The sequence below is a fragment of the Danio rerio genome, chromosome 4, assembly GCF_052040795.2.
Source record: "Danio rerio strain M-AB ecotype USA chromosome 4, GRCz13ab, whole genome shotgun sequence".
In the NCBI taxonomy this organism is placed as follows: domain Eukaryota; kingdom Metazoa; phylum Chordata; class Actinopteri; order Cypriniformes; family Danionidae; genus Danio; species Danio rerio.
This window is the reverse complement of record NC_141024.2, coordinates 43,910,043-43,918,110: the sequence shown is the minus strand read 5'-3', so window position 1 is coordinate 43,918,110 and position 8,068 is coordinate 43,910,043.

Here is an 8,068-nt window from a genome sequence, read left to right as displayed (position 1 = left end):
TACATACATATACACATATACATATATACATACATATACATACATATATATATATATATATATATATATATATATATATATATATATATATATATATATATGAGAGAGAGAGAGAAATACAGTTTCTGATATGGGAAAAAACATAATCGGGATTATTTTGGTCATCGTTGTAATTGCGATTTATTTAAAACGATTATCAGTTGAAGTGAAAATTATTCACCCTTCTGTGAATTTTTTTTATATATATTTTTCAAATTATGTTTAACGGAGGAATTTTTCACAGTATTTCCTATAATATTTTTTCATCTGGAGAAAAGGCTTATTTGTTTGGTTTCGGCTAGAATAAAAGGATTAAATATTTTGAAACCTATTTTAATAGCTCTATATTATTAGCCCCTTTAAGCAATATATATTTTTGATTGTCTGCAGAAGAAACTTCTGTTAAACAATGACTTGCCTAATTACACTAATTAAGCATTTGAATGTCACTTTCAGCTGAATACTAGTATCTTAAAAATATCTAGTAAAATATGACGTATTGTCATCATAGCAAAGATAAAATAAAATCAGTTATTAGAAATGAGTTATTAAATTTGTTATGTTTAAACTGTGCTTTAGGCATCTTCACTGTAAGAAATGCTTTTTGCTAAAAAAAAGTCCTTCAGTCAAGAGCAGCGGGCAGAGATTTTCTCCATTTGTTGTTTGATTAATAATAATGAAAAAGTCTCTTTGAGAATAGTGTGGCTCTGATATGGTTTCTCTTTCACATGTCTTACACATATATACTCAGCTATACATGATACTCAACTTGTTTATTACACAAACGAGGGTTAATATGAATAATTACTAAACTCTGCGTTCTGGCACAAATGTGCATGTATTTGACCATTAAAGCACTCACATTAAGATGTGTATGCTCTGCATGTCTCCGAGCGGCGCTCACACACCCAACAGCACGTGCTCTTTCAGCGCGCTGTCTCTTTAAGAATAGTGCAGCTCTGTTATGGCTTCTCTTTCACATGTCTTATTGACCTTATTTTCCACGACAACAAGGGTGGCGCCATTACGCTCATTTTGTCATCTAACTTCCGGTTTCGAAGGATCTAACGTTAGTCGTAAGCTTCTACAGCAAGAATGTCAAGCATTGCGTGTTCAGTTCGGGGCTGCCATAACAATTGGATAAAGAGGAGAAACCAATTACAACAACAGTGTTATGAACACAGAGTGACCCGGTCGGAGTGTTGTGGTGCACCTTACGATTTACATCCACCACCTAAAGATGATGAGCACCTGAGGCAATGGCTGAAGGCGCTCAATTTAAAACAGCCACCCAAGCGCCCTTACGTGTGTCCTTACCATTTCGTTGACGGAAAGCCAACTGATAGACACCCTTACCCCGAGAAATGGCTCGGCTACGAAGCTTCGGTAAAAAAGCCACGCCGGGTGCTGGAAAGGTTGTACGATTCAGGTAAGCCAACTTGTGAAGTGATTGCTCGCCTAACGTCATATTTCTGAAATGCATTCTATAAACATGTTTAAGCTCAGCAATGGTGAGTTAAAAGTAATGTTACAAGAAGTCTTGTATGATTACAACTGGCCACATGATGTTATATTTCATATTTATGAATGCATTTCATAGTGAAGGTAATACAGGAATCATAGACGTTAGCAGGCCAGCTAACTTACCAATCTAGCACAGACATTTGGGCTGTGACTACACATCTATTAAGCTTTCAGCTCGAATATACCAACATCTAAAAATCATTAAACATATATGTTTAAAAAAAACTACTTATTATAAACATTTAAAAGAATAACTTTAAATAAATTTAAGGAATGAAATGAAAATACATTTTGTAGTGTTCCTTTAATTTTACTTTACATATTCCTAAAGTCCATTTTCTCAAACTACATTTCTTATTCAGATAATAATACCGACCTGTATTACTATTGAATTAACTAATACACACAATGTTCTATTGGTGCAATAATGTATTAATTGTCATTATGTATATTATGTACTAATGTAAAAATGATTATGATTACATTTATTTCAACAGATCCATCAGTGGCTGCCAGTAATGCAGTGGACAGCTGTGAAGATGAACCTGTGTGCATGCCCCTAAATTGTGATGCAGAAACACAATGGGAGGATCTATCCGTCTCTGAGCACAGCTACACAAAGTCACAGCTCAACCTAAAGCCACCAACAAGGGATATGCAAACCCAGTGCAATGAGTCACAGCCGCTGTTGAAGGAATAAAATTACAATCTAATGCTTCTTTTGAATTACATATATGTGCTCATGCTTATAATGCATATGTGTTTCCTTGAACCATGATAATCTAATGAGCCCACGCAATGATATGATGAGACATTCTGTTTGACCTTAAAATGAGACAGGAACTTTCCACACCTATAATGTCAAATAACTAAATCTGTAACAAACAAGTCTTGCAGAAAGTCCCTGTCTGGGTTGCAGCTGTGACGTGTGACTTTTCTATACAGAAAGGAGAACTGGAGCAGATGAGGAAAATATTGCTTTATTGTCTTACTAATCACTCTTTTCTTTTGATATATATTTGCTATTGGAGGAATATACTCCCATTTGCCTCACTATTCATAATTTACAATATGTGTTTTTGTCAGATATGATGATGTCTCCTGATATAGCGTACTTGTACTTAACCCCTGTAATAATGCGTTTCTAACTAACTGCTAAAACCACAAGAGCTGTGTGTGGGTGCTGGCTGGAGACAGATCTGCAGAGGGGCTTCCCCTAGATGGGTGCATACACAGGTCAAGAGTTCATAGACAGGACTAGGAGGAAAAGCTGATGTGATAGATGCAGCATTTTTATACTGCTTCTGTGTATGCATGATGTATGATGCTTTAATAAAATTGATATTATCCTGATAATTCTATAAGGAAGTTATGATGCTCAGCTGTGCTTTGATGATTTTTTGCTACAGTTGCTTGCTGCACCCCAGATGTCAGTAGTGTCAAGTATGTCAAGGAGAAGTGATACTTTCACCTGCCCTTTTGTTTCTGTGTGCAGAGGTATCTCTGTGTGCAGACCACATACTTTTGAGAGATGATTCTGCCTGAAAACAGCTGATGGCAACAATAGAGATTGGGGGTAACTGATCAGAGGAGTGGCCAAAAAGATTGAACACTGCTGATGGATAAAAGGAGGGAGTCGAGAGAGTTCGAGAGCTTTTGGACATCCAGACTGCTTGGCTGACGGTTCTTCAAAAGCCCAGGATCCTGACCTTCGCTTTATTCACTTATGCTCGATAAATAAATTCATTGATTTTGATTAATTGACTCCTGACCGATTATTGAATTGGGGTGGACTAAGGCAAGTGAGAAATAGTCCAACAAAACAGAAAAGATATCTCCGTAATTACTTAACAGTTAAGAAATAACATACAAAAACAGTTCAGTTATGACAAATACACACTCAGACCTCATGAATCTGACCTTGTATCTCAACAATGGTAACATCTCAAATGTTTCATGCTGCAATGCATGCTGGGAGTGGCACTGTACAAATATCCCAGCATGCATTGCGGTATAAATAAATGTTGTATAATGGTCTAACAGTTTTCTTTATTTGTGTTTGATTCTGCTGTTGTTCATGTTTAGACTTTCAGTTGCCTGTTTGTAAGTTAAACTGTTAATTTTGTTAAATTTTGTTAAATTTGTTTTCACCATTATTGAGGTTCATATGCTGATTATTGATGTCTCTTTGAGTGCGATTTACACCATAGAGCAGTGTTATTGTCCAAGATATTCTTAAAAACTTCCAGAAATCATTGCCATATATATATATATATATATATACATATAATGTAAAACAATAGATTTAACATTGAATAGGAGCAGTAAATTTTATTATACGAAATGAGAACAGACTCTGCCATTTAATAGCAACATGAACATCACCAGATCTTATTTAGGTTTTTGGCTGGCTTGCCACAACAAAGGAGCTTTATAAACTAAGTTCTTAACTATTGCAGCAGCCAAGATATATAAATGATAAAAATGACAAGGCTAAGAGCCGAACTAAAGCAAACTCTGTTCTCCATGATGGTGACGTAAAACTTTAACTTTTTCTCAAGAAGAACTTAAGTAGATGTTATACAAAAATACATGTATTAAGTAATAAGTGTAGCTGGTGATGATGTTTGTAGAGTTGTTTAATCATCCGCTGATCATTTAAATGATTTAATCATTTGTTGTTCTTCAGGTTATTTCATTATAAAGCTGTGACTAAAGTTTTGTATGTTCTGTTCTTGTTTTTTCCCTTCACTATTTCTTCATTTATTCATTGTTAATCTTCCATTATCATTTAATTAGTCAGTTAATTAATGAATTTACTTCAGCTTTGCTCCATGTTTCTTAAACACTCAGTAGTGTGGACACTTCAATTAAAACTGAAGTATATGCTCTGGGGTTTAAAGGGTTAAAGGTGTGAGAGGTAAAAACACAGTGTAAAATGTATTTTAACAGTAATATACTGTTAACTTAAACTACGGAAGTAGACTGTAAAAAAACAGTAGATTGCTGGCAACCACAGCTGCCAGTAGATTACTGTTAAATCAAGGAAAAAACAGTATTTTACTGTAAGACCTGAAGCTAATTTCTTCTGTCTGTCACCGTTGTGGAGGAGAGTAGAGCCAGTGTATGAGTTAAAGATGAACAATGAACTGCTGATGTTATTCTGCATGTTTCTCTATTTAAAGATAGCGGCTGTTTAGTTGCTGATGCAGTCAGAATCTCTCTGGTGATTCCAGATTTACATGTATGTGTGCTGTTGTGAAAAATAAGACATTAGAGTTAAACCGAACTTTTCTAATTAATTAAAATAAGTTATCATTATAAGTATGCTTCTAAGCATATATAGCACATTACTTCATAAACTCATACAGCAGTTGACCAAGTTGAGGCAGTTGCTTTCAGTGAGCAAAATAAGTTCACTTGAGTATTGTGTAAATCAATGTAGTCCATGTATTTTTACAGCAACATACTGTAAAATAACAGTACATTGCTGGCAACTGTAGCTGCCAGTATTTTACTGTTTTTTAACGGGACAATTTTTAACAGTGTAGTATTCAACGTTACTGTAATGGTTATTCATTTAAACCAACTTGTCATAAAAATACTTAGTTTGCAATTGTTGTCCGAATACTGGCAGCTATTTTGTGTAAAGTTGTAGGACATTTAAACTTGCTTTCAGTTGTGTATAATACTAGAAGTTGTTTAGCCACTGTTTCCTTGGTTACTATAAGAGCTTGTGTAGCGAACGCAAACGCGGTTTCGCGTCGTCCGCCTCAGTTTCGGCCCTTGTTTTGACTCGGGAGGCGTGTCCAAACGCCAGGTAACCACTATATAGCGAGCACGCTAGCATTAGTCGGCAGGAGAAGCACTTTATCAGCATCTAGACCAGCAGCCTGTAAGTACATTTAAGATTTGTTTCAGTTGTTGTGTATGGTTTGAGGACTTGTTTCCAGCTGTTTGTGTAAAGTTGTAGGACATTTAAACTTGCTTTCAGTTGTGTATAATACTAGAAGTTGTTTAGCCACTGTTTCCTTGGTTACTATAAGAGCTTGTGTAGCGAACGCAAACGCGGTTTCGCGTCGTCCGCCTCAGTTTCGGCCCTTGTTTTGACTCTCGAGGCGTGTCCAGCTGAATTCAATCAGCTAGTGCTTTGGGGTTATATAAACAACTAGTTCACCGCGGCAGCGGTCGCGGCAGCCTCGTGTGAAGACCGACGAGGGTAAAGACCATCGACTCTACCTGCGCGACTCCACCGAGCAAAGACACCGACAAAGCACTTGAGTACTTTACTGTATTGTTTTACTTTACACTTATTTTTTGTTGTCAGTGCACTTTTATTATGTGTTTTCTAATTCCTGTTGTTACTAACACTCGCAAAACACGGGAGGTGCGCTGCAGGCGTAATCCTCACAACCTTCGTTCAATACATGTATCTACTATTTCACAACTCTCTCTCTCCGTGGGCCTCTGGAACTGTCAATCAGCTGTTAACAAGGCTGATTTTATTACCTCCATAGCTACATATTCTGACTATAATCTCATGGCTCTAACTGAGACCTGGTTGAGGCCGGAGGACACTGCTACACATGCTACTCTTTCTGCTAATTTCTCTTTTTCCCACACTCCTCGTCAGACAGGGAGAGGGGGTGGGACTGGACTACTAATTTCCAAAGAATGGAAATTTACTCTGATACCGTCCCTGCCAACAATCAGCTCCTTTGAATTCCATGCAGTCACCATTATCCACCCCTTCTACATAAATGTGGTTGTCATCTACCGCCCACCAGGTAAATTAGGTCACTTCCTAGATGAACTGGATGTTCTTCTCTCATCTTTTTCTAATTTTGCCACTCCCTTATTGGTGCTAGGTGACTTCAACATTTACGTTGACAAACCGCAAGCTGCAGACTTTCAGACTTTGCTTGCCTCTTTTGACCTAAAAAGAGCACCTACTTCTGCTACCCACAAATCAGGTAATCAGCTAGACCTTATTTACACACGACACTGCTTCACTGATCAAACAATAGTAACTCCACTACAAATATCTGATCATTTCCTTCTGTCTCTCAACATCCACATTACTCCTGAGCCGCCACACACTCCTACACTGGTTACCTTTCGCAGAAACCTACGATCTCTCTCACCCAATAGACTATCCACCATTGTTTCAGACTCTCTTCCTCCATCTCGCAAACTCACTGCACTTGATTCGAACAGTGCCACTCAGGGCTCGAAATTAACTTTTTTACTTAGTAGCGCCGGTGCTCCCAACTTCAAATATTTAGGAGCACCAAAATAAATTTAGGAGCACCAGAAAAAATTTAGGAGCACCCGCACCAAAAATGAATGAGCACCGCTGCAAATTGCTTTTTAAGGGATTTATTGTATTTTAAAACAACATCAATAGGACTGACAAAAACCAGAAACAACTATCTAACTAATTCTGTGAAGACATTGATATTTGTGTGCAATAATTCCAAAATGAATGTCTAATAATTATAGAATATTAATGATGATGAAAATGACAATAATAGTAAAAATGAATTACATTTCTCATTATGATACTGCCTTGAATGTGCATGAATGTAGGTTATCTGCTATAAAAAGTCTGTTACTTTATGAAAAATAATTGTATAGTTTGCATCAAACAAAAATGAAGCATTGCAGTAAGAAATATTGATTTTGTGCTGCTGTTTTTATATGCATGTCAATTTAATAAATAATATTTCTGCTACAAAACAAACAAAAGATTATATTAAATCATTCAATTCAATAATGAAAGCTCCAAAGCAGTCATCAGTAAATAAATAAAAAATAAAAATAACATACACCTCAAAAAAGAATAGACAAAAGAAAGAAAGTAAAGTCTCACTTCTATCACTCTTTAAAAGATTTGGTTTCAGTTTGTGTCAATTTAAATGTTCAGTCTGAGATGATCTTCATTTTCCTGTGTTAGTGGAAAAGCTGGCGAGTCAGCTGACCCAATTTATGAGCAGGCAGCGCAAGATTCTTGCGATGACCACCGGCGGAATACCACTGTTTGTTATGAGACGCAGTTTCAGTGTAAACTTTGTAAAGGCGAGCTCCTTTGGCGATGATATGTACAGTATTAGATTTGACTTTTAGCGGACATTTGCGCTGAACACGCAGTGAATGCAACGCATGGAGATTCGGGCGCCTTCTCCATGAAGCGCGTACTCTATTGATCTCAGCTGGTGGATCATTATTCACCACGTGACGTGTCATGATCGCTCTCATCTGCACCTCAATTTTAGGTGGGGTTTGCAAACCTGTGTGCTTTAAGTTTTTACTCTTCTGCCGTTTGCATTTCCCGTGGTCATAAAAGCTCCTTCCCTGTCATCTGACAGCGGAATACCTTGAATGATTGACAGCGGCAGGGAAGAGCGATTCAGCACCTTTTTACAAAAAATCAAAACAGGTCGCACTACAACCATTATCTGCAGTCGCACTAATGCGCCAAAATATATTATGAGGTCGCATAGAT